The sequence below is a fragment of the Balaenoptera physalus genome (genome assembly GCF_965194825.1).
Source record: "Balaenoptera physalus genome assembly, chromosome: 8".
Lineage (NCBI taxonomy): Eukaryota > Metazoa > Chordata > Mammalia > Artiodactyla > Balaenopteridae > Balaenoptera > Balaenoptera physalus.
In genome coordinates, this window is record NC_138887.1 from 73,052,442 (window position 1) to 73,072,887 (window position 20,446).

A 20,446-nucleotide genomic window follows, 5' to 3' on the forward strand; every position below is an offset into this window, starting at 1 on the left:
ACCAAGACCTTTACTGGGATTTCTTTTTTTCTCTGTTTTTGGCCAATCTTGTCTTTTGATATTTTTAAAATAAGCAAGCAGCCATCTTGTTTTTCTAACCTGAGCAGAAGAATTTAGTTTCTTACAAAGTGTGTGCTTTTTCAGTATCTTGGGTTTTTTTGTTTTATCTTTGTTTTGAAGGATTCTGCTCCAAAATGTGGAATGTGTTCTTCAAATAATAGTTTGCTTTAATAAAAAGAAAGTGTGAGACTTTTAATAGTTTAGGAAGGACCTAGCCTAATCCTTCGACTGACTTTTTCCACTATCCTGGCCACACCTTCAATGGGGAGGAAATCTGTTGCTTAAACCTACACCGATGTGGGTTTTGGAGGGTATTTAAAAAGACAACTGTTTCTCATCTCAAGCAGAATAAGGACAGATGGGTGACCAATAAAAATTAGCATCATCATTCAAATGGACCCTCCTAGATGCTCTTTCATCTCTGATGGAAAAAAATGAGAAGGGGGTGAATTGAAATATGCATATGAATGGGTTGTTGTTCGTTTATTTTTTTCTTCCTGATTGGGGGTCACGTGGTTTCTGTGCTCCCGTGGGCTCTTGTTGAGAGCTCCCACAAGGTCTGCAGGAGCCACGTGATTTCCTTGGTTCTGAGCAGAAGCTGGCCTGGCTCTGACCACACTTGCACTAACACATGGGCATTTGGACTTTATTCTTTTCTGTTACCAGTGCTTTGGCTTTGGCCATACTTCCTGCCTCTTTGCTCTAGGTCTGAGCTCATGTGAGTACCTCATACCAGTGGGCCCCTGGATTACACTGGCTGGACTTCATCACTGAGAAGGGGGTTACACTTCTCTTCAACACTGGTTTTATTGGACCCCCAAAGGGATGTGTCCATGACATAGCCAGGAATTACAGCATGGCAGTTTTGCTGGCTAAACTCAGGCAGGTCCATGACATATAAAATGCAACCAATTCTGAGCAAGCAAATAGAAAAACCCTCGGCCAAATAGTTGTATTTGGAGGGGCACTTAAAAACATACTTTTAAACCTACAGTGACTTTGGGTATAAATTTAATTAAAGGAGAAGATTTTCTGGTAATCTCATTGTAAAAGGTGAGATCTAGACAGAAAATTCTGTACTTATGGAGGTTAAATGAACTAAATAAGTGTTAACCTAATCCTATTAAATATCAACTGGATTTAATTCTATACTGGGTTTTGTACCAGGTGAATTTAAGAAATCAGATATTTCCTTTTTGAGTACCTATGGTAAAGAAAATAGACAAAGCTAATAAAGGTTTCAGAATATATTTAGATGCACAAGCAGGCATACCATCTCTAGGGACAATAGCCGACTATAAACACAGGCTTGAATGACCCAGAGCAGTTTAAGAATAGTGGGCTTTGGCTGATGGGCCCTGGTGGAGCCCCTTCTGATTTAATGATAGCAGTAGCCAATGATCCATGGTCTAGAAGCATCAATGTGGATCTTCCGGTAAATACCCCCTCTGTCTGTGCCCCATTCCCCAACCTCTACGTCAAGAGCAGTAGAATAGCCCTTCCTATGTTTTCATATACTTTAGGCTGAAGTTTATTTAAATTCATCTCTTTAAAACTTCCCTTAATGGATATCTTGACCTGATCTCATTTGGATTAAAATATCCAGGGGGGAAGGAGTCCTATAATCCTAGGCAGTCCCTGATACACAGGCTAAGCAGGGCGTGGTGAGAGATGGAATAGAAGAAAACTCACTGTGGGCTCACTTTGGACCTCCCTGCCTCTTGAGTGGTTTCCTGTTTGTGTAAATGTTTTGTAGGTGAGGCTTTCATTATTGAGGACAGCTGCAAAACTAGGCTCTCCTTTACCTGAGAGACTACTCAAATCCTTTGTTGCATATTACTAAAATTTCTAATGTGTTTAAACAAAGTGGGGAATTTATTATAAGGATACTGGGATGTCTTATGAATGAGACTGGGGCCTATAGAACATCTGGAGCCTAGGACTCAAATCACCATCAGGACTTTCTCCTGCATCCTCATTTCTTCTCTCTGTGCATCAGCTTCATCATTCCCTCCTACCGCTCCATCTTGATCTTTCTGCTTCTCTATCTGTTTGCCAATAACTTCTGAGTTCACACATCCTCAGTTTCAGCCACCCTATGAGAAACTGCCTTGTCTGAGTTCCAGATTCAACATGCCAGGGAAAGATTATGATTGGCCCGGTCTAGATAAGGTACCCCATCCTGAACCAGTCATGTGTGGCCAGGGTGGGTCACACTGCACTAACATAGAAGATCCAACTGCAAACCTGTGGAAGAACTGGGGGTGGGTGGTGCTACTGGGAAGACAGTACAGTAGGTGTTCAAAAGAGCAGGAAAGACAGAGTATACGGGAGAATCTGGACTCTTCTCTCCCTAAATCCAATTCACTTTGCAGAGGAAAGCTACTTCCCAAGCTGACGAAAAACTAGTTCTGACATGCAGTCAAAGGGCATCTTAACCATCCTGCGATGGTGTGGCTATTTCTGTTTCTCTCCAAAGGTGCTGAGGAGGTCTCTATCCTAGCCCAGTGATACCAGCAGACAGTGCTTGCATCGGTGCCATCTGGATCTTTGTTTTTGCAAGCAGGTGTTCTTGTGTGATATTTTTGTGGCTCATGTGGGGCTTTGATGATAAAAACAAAACAAAACAAAATAAATTCTAGATCTTCCTTCCCCAGGGGCAGCCGAGGGCACAATTCCCAGCTATTTCTCCATATATCCATGAAAAGCAGTGCCAACTTCGAGAGCCTGTAAGATTCCCTTTCTCCCCTGGCAGGTGAGAGCCCTGGCTCAAGTGTTCCTCTTTGGCATTTGGAGGCACTCCTGATTCCAGCATTATGCTCAGTGCCAGATATGAAGTACTGTCCTGAGAATTTCAGGACCAGGTGGTTTGGTCCCTAAATGGTCCTCTTTCCTAAATGTTTCACGCCCTTTATGCTGCTGTGTGATACTGGCTTGCTTCATTTCTTTGCACTGAGTTTACTAAGGTCAGGTGAGTTCTGTGACCCAGAGTAGAATGGTTCATTGCCCTCTGAGCAAGAAAGTTTATTTTTCTATTAAGTTAGGCAGATTTACCATTCTTTGCCTGATCCTTGGGTAGTCTTCCTTGGAAACACTCCAAAATTTCCTCTCCTTATATAATGAACTACATAGAGATCAGCAAGGAGTGTTCTGGAGATAGTAAAAATAAGACTCTTGTGTATAATTCCAAATATAGGCACATATTCTTTTGGTAATTAGCTTCATTGTTCTCTGTCATTTTTTTTGACAGTATTTACACTAAATTAGAAGTAGTAATAATGGGATATCCTAGTTCAATCCTACAACCATATCTGTCTACAATAAAATATTTGCTTTTAGTGACAGAAAGTATTTCAGAAGTGTTCATTAAAACAATTTGATAACTGTGTATCCATTATTAATAACCCAAGATGGGGATTACATGTTATGTGACTCGTAACCAATAAGGAAGCTGCCATTTCCATAATTATAAAGAATTCATATCACATCCATTTTACTATTCTGTATCATTTGACCCATTTATGGCTCATTCTGAAAGAGTAAGATTTAAAAATTTATAAAGTTTTTCAAATGAAAAATCTGCCAGGTAATTTCTCCCTTCCATTGCTGGCAGTAGACGCTCTCCATCTAAGAGGCTGAGTGTTTGGTTCCACAGCCCTCTCCTCTAACTACATAACAGTAAAGAGAGTTCAGGATCCTCTGCATTATGCTGACCCCTCTCCCTCGGGAGAGAGCCTGGGCAGAGGGCATACACCCTCCTCCGGGAAGCATTCTGAGGTGTAAATTGTGAAAAGGGAGTTGGGGAGGGTGATGTCGGTTGGCTACGTCTGGAACACAGTTAAGCTGTGGGGTGAAGGGTAGCCTCTCGGTGTCCACGTGCTCTCTGTTCAGTGGTCCAGTCAAAGGTTCTGACCAGCCCATTTGGAGAAAAAGTTGAGCAAATGCTCTGCAGGACTGGCTGAGTCATCAGCCCAGAAAGTTCCCCCAAAGGGTTGGGTACTAGTTGCTGCTACCACTGCTGCTATTATTCTTACTATCTTCTAGAGTTCACTGTGGGCTGGAGGATGAGAAGGTGGGGTGCAGCCTGGGAGGGAGGAGAGCATAACTGGAAGGTTGGTAGAAGATGGACTTTTATCTTCTAGGTTTTCTTTCTGGCACAGAAGAAGGAATCAGGCCTAGTGAATGATTCTTGGCCTGTTATTCTTCTCCTTCACCCCCACTCCAAATCTCAAATGCAGTTCAACTTGGAGCGTCTTGTAATTAGGGTCAAGGAGATCCCGAGATTATTGTTACACCTGGGAACCTGGGGCAGCATTGTTCCTAATACACTGCAAATTAGTACCGAGAGACTAACTCCTTTCCCACGTGATCTGATTGCATCACCCTCTCTCTCTCTTTGGACAGGCATGTTGAACAGCAGTTGCTGAAGTGATTTTGATGAAATGTGACCTTTGAAGACTGTGGCCACTGACCAAAGAATCTGAACTACAGTATCCAACATTTTACAGGCTACAAAACATAAGCTGGCCAGCATTTATTGCTTGTACTAACAGCTTGAGTCAAGTTTCCTAAGCCTACAGAGAAGACCTCTTACTGCTGCTAATTTTACTATCAGCAAAGAAAAGGGAAATAGGAAACCGTATGAGATGGCTGAATGAGAGCATTTGTGAGAGCAGTATGAACTCGGATTATCTGGAGAGAGGGCAACTTTTTTCTAAAACTAAAAAGGACTCAATTTGCATAGAAATAAAGTGGGAAAAAATGTAATGTAGAAAAAGTTATAAGCAGAGATTCTGCTCTGGCCTCTCAGGATGGCATTGATATACATATTAAGGCAGTCACCAGGGAAATGTTAAAAACCCTCTAGGGAAATTTCCAATGTGATGGATAGAACTTTAATATTAATATAGGATTCATCATGATAATGTAAGTCATAGATCTAAGTCTCCCTTCATCAAATGAATAGTCCCTTTCCAGCCTATTATACAGGCAGCACATGCTTTAAATAGTGTCATGTGGGAGACTTGAAGTCTTTCTTTATCTGCAGTTTCCGAAGTTTTGTTCACAGGAATAGTGACCCACCGGGTCATCCATCTTTAATTACGTCATCTAGACCATTTGCATTTTCCCCTTTTTATTAATATTTAGTGTTCCTTAAAATATACTTCCATCGCACTTTTTTTCACAAATAGAAAAAGCATAATTCAACACATACTATTTCATACATGCAGTGAGTATGAAGGGAAGATCTGATTCTTAATCTATTCGTTGATCATTATATAAGGAAAAAAGTGATTTCTGGGTTGCTATTTGATTTAGTTATCTAGTACATAATTATCAACCATATGCATGTGTATTGTTCATCTTACTCCGGGTTTCCTAGTCTTCTAACACTGACACCCCACAAAATGGTGGCTGAGTCTCTCTAGAATCCTATAAGACAATGACAATCTTTTTGGAATGAGAATGATTGCAGTGTTGATACCAATATAATAAATGCCAGTAATAATAAATGTTAAGATTCATCTGCTGCTTTTTTCAGCAGAAATTCAAATATTCATTAGTGGAGCATATAATCACCTTTTCTTACCTTAGCCCAAAACACGCATGAAAATAAATTCATAAGTACAGACTACGAATACAGACATAAATTGTGTACACAGACAAGTAGACCCTCAAGTTCTATAAGGAAGAGGGGGCTTTCCTTAAGCCTGGAATCACTGCACTATGTCTTTAAATTCGTGATGTGCATTGGTTTCATTCTATTCCAGTTCTCCGCTCATGGAGTAACCAATGTCAACATTTGGGGTATCATTTCCTGTATGTAGTTGGTATCCATTTTGGGGTATAAAGGTTCTGAGAAGTCCTATTGTAAAGAAAATTATTTAATGGGTAGACTCTAGCACTCCTAACTTTCTTTTGACCATGAAATCCCTATTTTCAAATAAGATCTATAAACACATTTGGAAATGCTGGCCTAGTGGAGGTGTTCATAAACTGGGCCTCCTCTATTTTTTTTTTTGGCTGCGTTGGGTCTTTGTTGCTGCACGCGGGCTTTCTCTTAGTTGCATCCAGCCGGGGCTACTCTTCGTTGTGGTGCACGGGCTTCTCATTGCGGCGGCTTCTCTTGTTGTGGAGCACAGGCTCTAGGAGCGCGGGCTTCAGTAGTTGTGGCTCGTGGGCTCTAGAGCACAGGCTCAGTAGTTGTGGTGCACGGGCTTAGTTACTCCGTGGCATGTGGGATTTTCCTGGACCAGGGCTCAAACCCTTGTCCCCTGCCTTGACAGGCGGATTCTTAACCACTGCGCCACCAGGGAAGCCCCCCTCCTCGATTTTTAAGCTTTGGTTTTCACTGGGAACTTTGAGATGAACTCCAATTCATCCTTTAAGTTCTGACTCAGATGTTACTTCCTCCGTGAAGATTTCTCCACTTGCCCTAGAATGAATATGTAGTTCTTCCCTTCGCCCCCTACCCCCATAGCATTTTTTTCAAGTCCATATCAGTGTTTAGATCATGAGTTATTTATTTTTAATTTCCCCCTTCTAGTCTACAATTTCCTTTATTTGAAGGAGTGTGTTTTTACTCTCAGTGTCCTACAGAACACCTGGCTCATTGTAAGAGTTCAACAAATAACTGCTAAAGGAATGAATGAGTAAGTAAAGCTTGGGAACTTAAGCAGAAAAATTATCTCTCTGGGGTGTTGATATGTGATTAATGAATGAACCCTTCTGAGTTAAGTACTTTTTCCATTATAGTGACTAATTCCCATACAGTTGATTAGATTGAGATTGACTCTGATGTGAAATGGTTAATCATTTAGTCTACCAAAAATACAAGATTGACTGTTATTTAGTCTGTTTTTTCCCCATGTATAGACATGAGTAGTCTACTATATATGAAAAATTCTAGTACCCATTCATAGCAGAGATATTTTTCATATCTATACTATCAGTCCATAACTCAGAATTTTCCTTTATTTAACTGCTAAAGGAAAAAAAAATGACATTTATAGACCCTTTTACTTTTCCTCAAAAACCTAGCATTATAGATTAAAAGAATTGCAGATTAGCCTATATTATGCTTTTAGCTCTTTTATTTATAATATTTAAAACATTTTTCTGATATACTCTTAAGTTTCAAGCTTATAAATTTTATTGTGGTTTAGGCATATTTTCCTCCCCTCCTTCCTTCCTTCCTTTGTTCTTCCTTCCTTTCTGTTTTTTTTTTTTTCCATCTTTGAAAAGATAAAGATGGACTAGAATAAAGATAATAATCTCCCTCCCTGACTCTACCCTGCTCTAGTTCAATGCCAGTGTTAACCCTTTGGTGTATCACTTCGTATATTTGGTTGGCGTAAATTTTGGAGGGTGTAAGGACCCAGAAGGCTACACTTATAACAGTCTTTTCTACACTACCCTGTTCTCTTTTGAAGATGTTTCACAAAGCCCCAACCTACTAAGGACATTAAGAGGAATGACTATGCCCAGGAAACTTAATTATGCTTCTGTCATAGATACTAAGCTGGCAAATTAGCTGGGGTTAAGAAGCTCACTGTGAAGTGTTGTCAGAATGTAAAAAAAGAGGCAGCACACCTGATTGGAAGAGGAGGAGGAAAAATAGAGTTAAACCAGAAAGGTTGTTAGACTGGGGTCAGGAACACCTGCTCTCTCCCCACCTCCCCACTTAATGTTTTTAGCAATGAAGGCTACCACTGCAGCTAAGTGACACTCATAGGTACTGTTGGCACCACGGGGAGGCCTAAAACAAAAACAAAAGGGATGACCGTAGTTGGGGAGGGAAGGGAGGAGGAAGAAAGAGACAGAGGAAGAGGAGAGGGAGACCAGGTGATGTAACGGGAAAAGCACTCAATTTAGTAAACTCTGGTTTCCCAGCTTCCCTGTAACCTTGGCAAGTTAGCTACCTCAGAGTTTCTTCAGATGAAAAGTTTGTGGATTGCTGATGATGTCTAAGGCCTCTCTACCTCTGAAAGTTTATGTTGGTGATGTGAGATAAAGAATTTAAGAGAGCTGGAGAGAAGAAAAAGATATGTGTGCACAGGATTGTTAAAGCCACCCAACTCAGGTGCACCTGAATTTGCTCAGGAGCAATTCCTGCTTTCTCAAATCTGGGGAACACCTGATTAGACCTAGAAGTTTCTGTTCATTAGCTGGGGTGGAGATGAATATCTGGCTTACAAAGAAAGGAGCTGTTTTATATATAACCCCTGCCAGGAAGCCAAAAGATGGTGGGCAATAGATAGAGTCCTTGTTTATCAGTTAAGTCTGGCACCTGCTGCTTCATCCCAGGAAACCAAGCATGGAAATAGTGATTGGATCTTCAAACCCTCATCTTTAGATGGGGTAATTTTGACAAGGCACAAACTCCTTGACTAAGTACCAGGGGTTCCTGGGAACCAATCCTCTGTAGCAGGGTTTAGACTCGAGACTATCTGAAGGCCAAAACAAAGAGAATGAGTTTCACATTCTCACGCAACTGCTCTGATGTCTGAATTTCAAAGGCATTCCAGAAACAGAGCTCAGACTTGGTCCCTTGACCATCAGAGTTCTCCCTGTAGCCCATTTCAGGGTAAGCCTGGGGAGAGTCAGCTGTGGAATGTTAGAAGGGTAGAATAAGTTTCCAGGGCTGTAGGCTGTTAGTTGATTCCCCAGAAAGCAGTCCTGTGAAGCCATTCTTATTTTTACACATGGCATATCTGAAAAAGGGATTATCTGGAAATTGCAACATTTTTTGTTTTATGTGCCTCTGAAGGCAAGATATGTTTTGTCCTCCATCAAGTCTTAAAAAATATTTACCCTGGCATCTTCCCATTTTTCTTTCCACATGGAAACTGATATTTTTAAGACTAGTTGTGAAATCATTCCTAGGTATGCACATTACATGGAGATCTTAGAAAAACTTTTAGAGAAAATGAATATAAAGTGATATTTCTTTTATGAAGCAGATGTTACCAACTATTCTTTTTTTGGGCTTTTCTTGATTAGCAAGATGTAATAAAATGACGTATATTCTCACCCTGTGGCAGGTACGCTTTGTCTAGTGGAACAGAATATTGAAAACAGCATGGAAGATAAGAAAAAAATGAGAATTTGAAAAAAATGTCCTCATGATAGCATCATGAAAGCAATGCTATCTTCTGGTTAAATAAGGCATGAACAATAATTTTGGGTTAGGTATGTTTTTCAATTATGCATTTGATTTTGGTAATAAAAGACTCATGCTTTTCAATAGTGTTTGGAATTTAAACATACTGTTCCTTTTTTCCAGTCTTCAGGAGAGCATTTACCAATGCAAAAGTTACCTCTTACCCATTCTTGTCCATTAAAAATTAAATGCTTTTACAGTAAATTATTAAAAGTGCTAGGTTGGCGGCAAATCATCAAAGGTACCATAAACCATTATGCAAGCAAGCAAGTGAGAAGTCTGATTAAATCTAAGGGATCAGAAGGCATATACATCCCTCGATATCCATCGCAAATTCTAAACTGCAAAAGCAACCATAAAATGCTACATTAAGTTACTTTAAAAAACTCTTCCAGGATTTTCAACATTCAAGAGCAACTTGCTTTTTAATTAAGTATGAACTAAGAACTTCTACTGCAAAGCACAGATATACCACTATTTAAAGGTTATTTCCTCTTTCTTTAAAACGGCTGCAAAATTAGCCTCATTTTTCCAACTGATATCACTCACTTAATGGAATTGAAGCATTCTAGCAGAGTTTGCTGAAAAGCTAGTTATTAATTAGGTGCTGTTTTCCCACCAAGTGTCTTTACTATCATTTAATTACATTGAAAAAGGAAATGATGGGCCCTGAATGTTGCAAAATCATGTTGAAAATGTTAGAAGTATTTAAATAAGATACGTTTAAAGAAAAAACCCCATAACTCATGGTTTTGGTTTAAATGAGGTAATATACATCAAATGTGAAATGCCTAGCATAGTGCCCGGCACCTAGGAGATACTCAATAAATGGAGGCTTTTCTTGTGGTTAACCCCATTTTTCATTTGAAAAACCCAGGCTTCCCCAAGACTAACTTGTCCAGTGCCATCCAGATGGTGTGAACTGAGGGCTGTTTGATTCTGAGGCCTGTGCTCTTTGTGTCCCACCAGGTGCTAAAATCTGCCATGCAGGCAACCATCTAGCTACTCATGGAAGCACAAAATGTCTATTGAACCAACTCCTTGACAAATAAAAAGATAGGAGGAAGAAAAATATAAACATGAAGGTAAAATTTTGTCAAATTGCAATAATTGTGGACAAGAGCAAAAGCAGCCCAAAGTGTTTATAATTGGGTTTTAGAGCAGGGTCTACTCCCAAGTCTCCCACCCACTGTTCACATCTGCCAAGTGGGGTGAGGACAAATAATTCTGCAGCTTATCTGGTATTGGTTTGGGTGGCTAATAAATCTGAATGAATAAGTGAAAAGCAGACACTTGAAGGTCAAACAAGTGTCAACTGATTTCATCTCTGTCAGTGGTTCTCAAATTTTAATGTAAATCAGAATCACCTGGAACGCTTTTTAACCAATGCAGCTGGGCAGCCCCAGAGTTTCTGCTTCAGTATGGGGTGGGGCCCAAGGATATGCATTTCTAAGCAGTTGGCAGGTGATGCTGGTGCCGCTGGTCCAGGGACCCCACTTTGAGAACCACTGATTTAGGTTATCTAATTTAACCGTCACCACAACCCTGTGATGTAGGTGTTATCGGCCCCACTTTATAGAAGAAATAATGGATGAGTTTGGGATACATGTCAGAAGAATGGTTTGAATCCTGGTTAAAGAGAAGTTGAGAAATTGCCTTCAAAGAATCTTCAGAATTTCTGAATCACTCCATTGGTGACAGTAAAGCAAGACTACAACTGTTCATCTCTTCTCCCACCACCGTCCAGAGGCAAAGATATTATCAGAATGAGATGAAAACCCACTGATAACATACTCAGCACTGCGTGGTCCCAGAGACAACAATGAAAACTGAAGCCATGCTTTCAGAGATCCTTGAGCATTCTAGATGGGGAAACTGAGGCACGGAAAGGTTTGATGACTTGTTTAATTTGACTTAGTGTGTGAGTGGCAGCACTGAGATATCAGATATCCTGAAACCCAATCAAGGTTTAATTATGAAGGAAACATTTGGAGCTTCTATTTGGCATCTTGATTGCTATCTGCAGTGAGCACCATGCAAAAAAGTGACTGAAGGTAGAGGCAGCCTAATGAGGTGGAATAGGTACTAGGACAGGAAGCAGAATTCATTTGCTGATTGTATATTTATTATCTTTCACACGCTAGGCACTATTCTAGGTGTGGGGATGAAGTGGTAAACAAGATGGACAAAATTCTTGTTTTTGCATTCTAAGGGCAGTAAGGTCATCAACAAAGTAGAAAAAAAGGCAGGAAATTTAAGAGAGTAATAAATACTAGGAAGAAAATTAAAACCAGGTAATGTTGGAGAAAATGACCACAGACTCAGAAATTTATAAACACGGGTTTGATGGTTTACTAAAGAAATGCAAGGGATTGACTACCAGCCAGAGGTTTGAACTTTCATACCCCACTTCTCAACATTTCAATTTTATGGGTTCTTTTTAATCTATGAGTATATTTTAGGATCCTCAGAGGAAGGAGGCTCTTGTACTACATGTAAACAAACTATGTAAAGTTGATAATATACACTTGAAAAGATAAGCAGGAATACATTTCAAAAAAAGGGGAAATAATAGTATGTGAAATCATGTACAGAACTAATAAAAGATTCAGATATGTACTTCAAAGTCAAGGGCAATAATCACAGTAATAATTGATTCAAGTAAGAATTACCAATGGGAGGTTTAGCAAGTGTTGATTCATCTCTTCCCAACCCTGACTTGAATGATGTCACAGTGGTAGCTTGAAGTCAGCCATGGTGGGAGCATTTAAACCAGGAAATTGGTAAATGAATGCTACAGTGCAGACCTTTTAAAATTATTACTTTTCTCCAGAGGGGTGGTTGTTGTTGGGAGAAACACCACCATAGGTCTCTCCTGCTTCTACGCATCTTGCTGAGTATGCCAAGAATGGAAGACTCTGACCTCTCTTAACCCAGGCTATTTCTTAGGGTTGTATCTTCAGTGAACAACTTTGAAGGACGAGGTAACGTGTCCCTCTGGGACAAAAAGTGAACTTGCTTACTACTTGCTATAAAATTGGTAGATTTTTGAAGGTAAGTGTTTCTCTCCCATAACGCAGCACACTTCATTATTTGGGCACTATTCGAAGCGGGGAAGGGTAGCTAAAGTGGCCTACTGGGTGGGACTCCTGGGTCAATTCAGTGTACTGTTGTGGTTTCCACTGCTGAATGTCTAATTGGTAATGATGCTTTATATGCATGTATTGTGGCTTCATATGTGGGTACCTATCTCGGTCCTTCACATTTCTCTCATGGGATTTGGGGGCAAGGGGAACCCGGTAAGCATGCTAACACTCATGATGCTTGCTGTGCTGTGAATAATCAAGTCTGTGGTCTCACTAGAGTTATCTAGCTCACTGATGGTTCAGCAAAGTTGAAAGTTGATGGTGTTCACTAGGTGGCAGCAGCCATCCAACCCCAATGACAATTCTGGAAGACCAAATGCAGCACAATGTGCTAAACCACCTTTGCCTTGGACAACGCTCTTAAGGACCCCTAATGACTTTTGGGTTGTTTACCAATGGCCTAGCCAGTTGGTCTGCCACTTGGAAAACTAAGACTGGTAGATTAAAGATATTCCTCTTTGTGTCATGAACTGGGTAAACACATCGTGTCTGCCCATCAGACATCACTTGGGTGATGGTAAAGGTCTGTTTTTTGCTCAGATGAACTAGAATTAGGCTACTGATCAAGATCACCACCATTGCCATCTGGTTTCATCATTGTACTGGGCATGGTAACACATCCACCGTCACAGACTGGGCACACTGTAAAGGATGTTTCTCATGGATGCAGAAGCTTCCACTGCATACCAGACTAGTGACTCCTGCAAAAATTTGGCCTATTTGTTCTGTGGTGATGGAGGCCACATTACATGGAATATTAGCTCTGTCTGTTCCTGGCAGATTGACTACATTGAACCTTTGACCCCGTTTTGGGACTACTGATGTTGCTTCTCTGCTTTGACATTTTGTCAGGGTATGGTATTGCTATTGCAGTCCAATTAGCCAACTCTAGCCACATCATTGTGGCCTTTACAACTAAACTGTGTCATGTGTTGTTAGGCTTTCTGGATCATTTGCAAAGACCATCCAACAATGGGCTAATAGTCAAAGAATTTGATGGACATTCCATATTCTCTACCATCCGCAGTATTGTTGAGTGCTGGAATGGCAATCTTAAAAATCAACTAAAAAAGGTTTCTGATGTTTTATCTCTTATCTTTTCCTGGTCCACATACTTAAGTAAGGCAATTTGGTCACTTAACGTGGCTGTTTGAAGAAGGATTTATTCCTCTTGGCCAGTCCTGCTCAGTGGTCATGACAAAAGGAGTAGAGAGTTATATATACCTATTTCGAAAATTTGGGATTCCACCCTGGATAGTCCCGGGTTTGTTATGTGTTTGTTTTCTCTAACAGCAAACCCAGGTCAGCTTGGTTGGTATGCTTTACAGGCAGGCGGTAGCCTGGGCAAAAGAGACCCTGGACATGATTGGTTCTGAACTATTCTGCAGTGCCTGATGCCATTTATGGTTATAGACACACAGCCTGGCACAACCTTGTTTCAATTTGACTGATAGAAATTTACATGCTTCTCCCTGAGCAGTCTTGGGTTATGCACTGTATGGAGGCTAAGGCTGAAAGTACTTGGTGACGCCGCCTATGTTTCTTTTCTGGTTTTTTCTTCTTTTATTTATTTATTTGTATCTTTGCTTGTTTATTTTTTATTGAGGTATAGTTGATGTACAATATTATATAAATTTCAGGTGTACAACATAGTGATTCACAATTTTTTTAAAAAATTTATTTATTTTATTTTTGGCTGCATTGGGTCTTCGTTGCAGTGCACGGGCTTCTCATTGCAGTGGATTCTCTTATTACGGAGCACAGGTTCTAGGCTGGCAGGCTTCAGTAGTTGTGGCTCACGGGCTCTAGAGCACAGGGTCAGTAGTTGTGGCGCACGGGCTTAGTTGCTCCATGGCATGTGGGATCTTCCCAGACCAGGGCTCAAACCCATTTCCCCTGCATTGGCAGGCGGATTCTTAACCTCTGCGCCACCAGGGAAGCCCTGATTCACAATTTTTAAAGGTTATACTACATTTATAGTTACTATAAAATATTGGTTATATTCCCTGTGCTGTACAATATATCCTTGTAGCTTATTTATTTGATACATAGTCATTTGTATCTCTTAATTCCCCTAACCCTAACCCTACTCATCTGCAAACATGTGATACCTTTCAAGAAAAAGAAGGAATTACTCCAAGAGCAAAGCCTCAGGCCCAGAGGATAATTCCCATGCATTGAAACCTATTAGAATTTGCCCTGCCAGATTTCAAAATTGCTTGGAAGTGGTGACTTCTTCCTTCTTTTCATTTTATTTCCACAAAATGCTTTTTATTACACAGCAAAAGAATAGTAACTACAGTGGCAAAATCTAGCCCCTTTAACCAAGTAATGAAAATTAACATCACCAGGAATGGGATAAATGGAAATTGTGTGCTACCTGAAAAGATGCACTGAGAAGAACATAGTATCTGTGAGATTCCTGTCAAAAAGATATAATCTGAATCTAATCTTGAGAAAATATAAGACCAACCCAAATTGAGAGACATACTACAAAATAATTGACCTATATTCTTCCAGATGTCAAGGTCATGAAAGACAAAGATATACTGAAGAATTCTTCCAGACGAAAGAAGACTAAGGGGATTTATGATCTTGGATTGGATCCTTGAGTAATACTGTACTGTGGTTATAAGAGAGCATGTTCTTGATTTTTTGAAAGAAATACATACTCACATATTTATATCTGTAACTTTCCCACAAGCTGTTCAGGGGGAAACACGCACATAGTTACACATATACACACAGCATAATAAATACATGTTGAAAAGCATTAACATTTCCTGGAAAAAGTTTAAAAAGAAATGAGGAATCACAATAGACAAGGTAAAATATCCACATTCAAAGAAGATTTGGACACAATTTAAGAAGAAAGGGGGTCACGGTCTTCCTAGTCTTCCTTCAGGGGAGTAGGACTTTGAGGGACTAAAATATTAAGGATATTTTTATTCATTGAGTTTTTAACTTTTAGAATATTCGACATAGGGTTGTTTTAATTACGAATGGCCTGATTTTGTCATCAGCTGTGGAAAGGAAGATATAAAAGGCTTTAATTGGGACGATCAAGCAAAGTCTCTTTGACCAGAGCCCTGAAGGATGACCAGACAGCCCTGTAAAGATCTGGGGGCAGCGGGGAACTAAAAGAGCCAAAGGTCCCACTGAGCAAGATCTTGGTGTGCTCAAGACACTATAAGAAGACCACTGACATTGGGAGACCTATGTGCTATTCCTAATTCTAATAGCTTGACTTTGAGCAAGTCATTTTACCCAGTTGTGATGTCACGTTCCACATCTCTTGTGCAGCCCAATCTGTCAGCACATTATAGTGCTGTCAGATAAATATATATTGACTGAATGAGTGGATGAAGAAATTAATCTGAAAGATGAGAGCAAGATTGGATAATCTCTAAAGACTTTTATAGCTCTAAAATTATATGACATTTAATATTTATTGAATGTTTGCAGAATGCATGCCATGGTGTGAAATGTTTTAAGTTGGAGGAAGTCGGCATGAACAATGCATGGTTTCTGCTTTTGCCACATTTATAATCCAGTGAAACGGACATCTAGGAAAAAGTGATTCAAAATTTGGCATTAAAATAAATTTACCGAGGAGTCGACTCTCTTCTCCTCTGCTTTAAGTAAATGTATTTGTCCTCTTGGTGTAAGTTAGTTTGGTCCATTATTCTAGATTTGAAGATGTGTACAGGAAGGTTCAAAGCAAAATGTGCTTGTACCTGCTTCTGTAGGTGAAGAGGTCAAATTCTACATTTCTTCAGCCCAGGCAAACTTTTTAGCTGAGCCAATAGCAGGCTTAGTGAGTGCAGGAAAGAATGATCTCTGCAGTGAGAGAGTATTTAGTTCTTTTCTCACAGGGCCTGCAAAATGCTAATGATAATAATCACCTATAGAAGGCTACTATGTTCCAGGCACTGGGCTTGCCTTTTATGCCTGTTATAATCCTCAATCATGCTGCAAGACAGATATTCGTTTTCTCCTCCTCCTTCTTCTTCTTATTTAGAAAATTTCTTTAAAAATTAAAGGCCTTAAGATGCTTGCCCAAGGTTCAGAGGTAGTGAGAAGCACATCCAGGATTCAAACCCAGATTCTTCTGATGCCACTACCCATACCCTTTCCACTACACAGTGCTTCCTAGGTAATTTCAAATGTTCCTTCTGGTTCTGGCCCCTTAATACTCAATGCACCTGTTGTTTTAAGAATAGTGCTTCCATAGTCAGCCTGCATAAGCAGATATGAGCATGTGCTAGGTGCTGGGGAAGTGGGTTGACCCTGTGTGTGATATAATCTCAGGTGAATTGTTTACCCCTATTTCAGACAGTGCTTTGGTCCTACAAGTGTAGAGCACAGAGTTGTATTGGTTAGAATGAAAACTAAGCTGTCGTAAGAAAGACAGTGGCTTAAGGAACAAAGATCTTTTTTTTTCTCATTCACGAAACAGTCCAGGATGGATAAGTGGGCCCATTTGCTTTGTGCAGTCTTCAGGGTTCCTCCTTCTATCTTGTTTCTCCCCACCCCTTAGGGCACTGTTTTGTTCTGCATAGTTGAATCTAGTTTGCAGGCAAATCCACGTTCCAGCTCATAAGAAAGGGCAAGAAAGCATAGAACACACATGCAATGTTTTAAGGCCTAGCTGTGGGAGTGGCAAATGACATTTCCAACTTGTATTCTTGATGGGGAGACCTTAGTCACATGACCATGCTTAGTTGCCCAGGAGGGAGTTCTGGGGGTGGGGAGCTGGCGCTACACTCGGCTAAAACTCTATTACTGGGGAAGAAGAGTGGAATCGATTTTGGTGGGCAGACATAAATCTTTGCCGTGAGTATCCTGTGTAAATCTCTATCATAATATTTGTAGCATACATTTATTTATTTATCTTCCCCTACTAGCCTGTGAGCTCGTTGAAGACCAAGGCCTGTGCTTTCACTTCTGAATCCCTAGTATCTAGCTCACTGCCCCTCCTATATGAAGCACTCGTTATATTTCTGTTGAAGAATGAATGAAGCAAGTAAAGTGTATGAATGCGGGGGAGCAGGACAAGGGGAAGATGAGCGATACTTTCATTACCTAATTCAGAAAGCAAAGCTGGCTTACCTAGGGCCCTGCTCTCCAAGTTTACATAAGGCTTTGGATGAAAAGCTTTGCTGTGAAAAGAATGAAGTAATTCAGCCAAAAAAAAGGGCAAAATTCAAATGTGAGGTTCTACAGCTCAGCTCAAAAGAAACAGTTGCCTGATTGTCACCAGGTGACCTCACTTTTCTTCCCGGTCATCAGCAAGGGGAAGATATAAAACAGGTGAACCTGTGAGTTTACACAATTTTTAAACAGAGGTAGGTGATGTAAAAGTAGTTTTGAAGCATATGGGAGGAGCTGCTTATACAAAACCTGATTTCCCAGCCACAGGGTGAGATGAGAGCAGGGACCAGGGACCTCTGTTCGTTTGCAGACCCCACCCCCCAATCCCTATAGAAGGAGAGTTTCCAGCTGGCCTAAGTCAGCAGAACCAAGCAGGGCTGCCCACCCTGGCCTCCTGGAGATAACAACAGATGGCGAATAGGCAAAGCAAATTAATCAAGCCACCAAATGTTCTCAGATTTGGTTTTCAAATTCACTAGGCTAGTTACATATGACCACTGTTGCTATTGTGCATCATATTTATTTGACAGCCTTGTCCAGCCCTTACATTTCTCCCTCTGGCTCAGGCTAAAGAACATGTGCATTGCATTTCAATTAGTACTTCTCAAAATTCAAGGCAGTTCTGAGGCTAAGAACACCAGTGTGCCAGCAATTTATGCACAGAGGCTGTCCATGGGGCCCATTTTAATGTTCTAATATAACCTAAAGGTCAAAGGCTTGAGCTCAGTTTTTTGAAATACAGGTTTAGAAAACTTCCTTGAACATGTCCAAGTTCAAGGAACTTCCTTGAATGACGCCCTGTTGGCCTATCTTGTCCATCTATCTGGAGGAGTCAGTCATGACTTTTGAGATCTCTTTCCATAGTCTATGTGAGAACCTAGCTTAGTATGGAGCAGACTCTATGACAGTCTAACAACCCATCCATCTCCGCATTTGTAGTACTTACTCCTCCACATGAAAGGCTTTTGGCAGTGAGTCGGCAGCCAAACGTCAACATGGCATCAAACTCCAGAGAAAGCCCTAGTCTACTCGGATAACGGCCAGCAAAACACAGGGCGTGGGTTCTGTTCCTACAGCATCTGGATGTATTATGTCACTTCTGCAGGATATTTTTACCACCGAAAGAAATGCCTTCTGGGAAGAGCTGTCTAGAGGGCAATATTGTCCAAGGCACAGAATGAGGAGAAGGGGTGAAATCAAGGTATTGGGCCCGGTAACATGGGCTTATTACTGACCCTTTTGAGTTGGGCCCCAGCAAGGGTCCTCCTGCCCATTTTCGTTCAAGCCAGTAGAACGAGACGAAGTTTGGTTCAGAAGCAAAGGAAAGCTTTATTCTTTTGATCGGAGAACGGAGAGAGGTAAGCTCAGACTCTAGAGCACACACCCTCCCCGACAGGCCGCGGGCAGGGCTGCTTTATAGGGCGGGGCAGCTGGGGGAGGGGGCGGAGCTCTCGAGGGGTGGGCGCGGCTGCACGGCTCAGGCTCCACATCATCGCGGTGCTGGGCGCAGCCTCTCTGCGCACAGCCCGCAGCCGCCATCTTGAATCGCGTCGTCCCGTGCCCGGCGCTTCTGCACACGGTCCCGAGTCAAGGTGTCGGCAGGGCGGTTCTGCGACGGGAACTCTGGTCTGAAGGGCTGGTGTGAGGCCTCTGCCCGTGGCTCCCTGTGAGCAAGTGAAGCTAGACGAAGCGCCAAGGCGAAGAAAAAAGGTTAGACTTTATTTTATTACCCAGATTCTATTTTTATTTCCCAGGAACTGTTAATGGGCTTTGCCAGTAACAGGCACATGCCTAAGGACTATGAATTTGGCCCAAAGTCATTTTCAGGTGCATTTGGAAACTGACCTTAAGGCAGTGTGATGTACTGGGTTGAGAGAAGATCCAGTCTTAGCTCTGCTCGGACCTTTTGTCACTTCTGTGGAACAGTTTTCCCTTTTGTCAAGTAGGGGGGTACGACTCCCTGGGTGACCCCCAGTAGGCCACATCCACATGGTGTGACAGGTCTAATGTTGAGGAGAGAGAAGGACAAAGAGGATGAGCTGCAGGCAGGGCCAGCTCTGGGAGCTCCAGCCACCCTCACCAATCAGAGGACATGTTTGACATAGACTTGGCTGGAAGGACCTTAATCAGAATTTTTTGCTTGCTGCCGGGAGAGTGGAAATCGGGAAAACAATGGCCATGATATCTTTGAATCAGGGCTGGTCTCGAGATGAATCATAATAACAAATTCTTTTTATATACTACTTTTCTGTTTCTGAAGTGCTTTGAAGTCCTGCTTTGGGAATAAATAGGGATTATTAATTCATTTTAGAGATAAAGTTGCAGAGAATTTCAGATCTGCTAGCACATGGTTTAGTCTAGACCTAATGATGTGATTGAGAAGGCCAAAGCTTTCCTTGTCTGTCTGTCCCAGAATATGTCCTTTAAAACTGCCAAAGTGTAAGAAGTACCTACCCATTAACCCTCTACCATGGATTCCTCATCAGGTTAAATTGATGAATGTCATCTAATGAACAGCAAAAGCCTGGGAATATCAGGCACAGATGAAATACATTTTGTTGGACAGGAGAGTGGATGGAAAGGTCTAGATGCTCACAGAGTGCTCATATGGGCAGGAAAAGTCCAGGCTGGAACTTCAGGGGAGGCCCGGGAGCAGTGTGAGTGCACGGATACATCTTCAGGGCCGAGGGTTGCAGGAGGCATTTGGGACAGTAGGTTCAGGGGCATAAGTGGGTCCGCAAAGCAGGGATTTGAACATATTTAGTAACTGCATGTTTCTGCCTGAGATGGGCCCTGTCTGAAATATAGTGAAGGAAAACAGAGCAAATACTTGGAAGAATGGACAAGAATGCCCTCAATTGCTTATTACACATCCATATTCCAAGGCTCTATCTCCAGGATTCTGACTGTATAGGTCTGGGAT

The 20,446-nt window shown here is 41.3% G+C and overlaps 1 protein-coding gene across 19 annotated transcripts in view; it reads left to right on the forward strand.

Annotated features, from left to right (window-relative positions):
* LOC309665525 (uncharacterized protein) overlaps positions 1-20,446 on the forward strand; it is a 572,167-nt gene that overhangs the window by 90,109 nt on the left and 461,612 nt on the right. Inside the window, exons 4-5 of one of the 19 annotated variants that reach the window (XR_014266455.1) lie at positions 4,105-4,172; positions 4,465-6,076. The exons of 16 other annotated variants lie outside the window; for them this stretch is intronic. The gene's annotated coding sequence lies outside the window, so the exon portion shown is untranslated. Of the gene's footprint in view, positions 1-4,104; positions 6,077-20,446 lie in introns of those variants that run through there. 2 more of the 19 variants (XR_014266454.1, XR_014266456.1) reach the window with 2 other exon arrangements.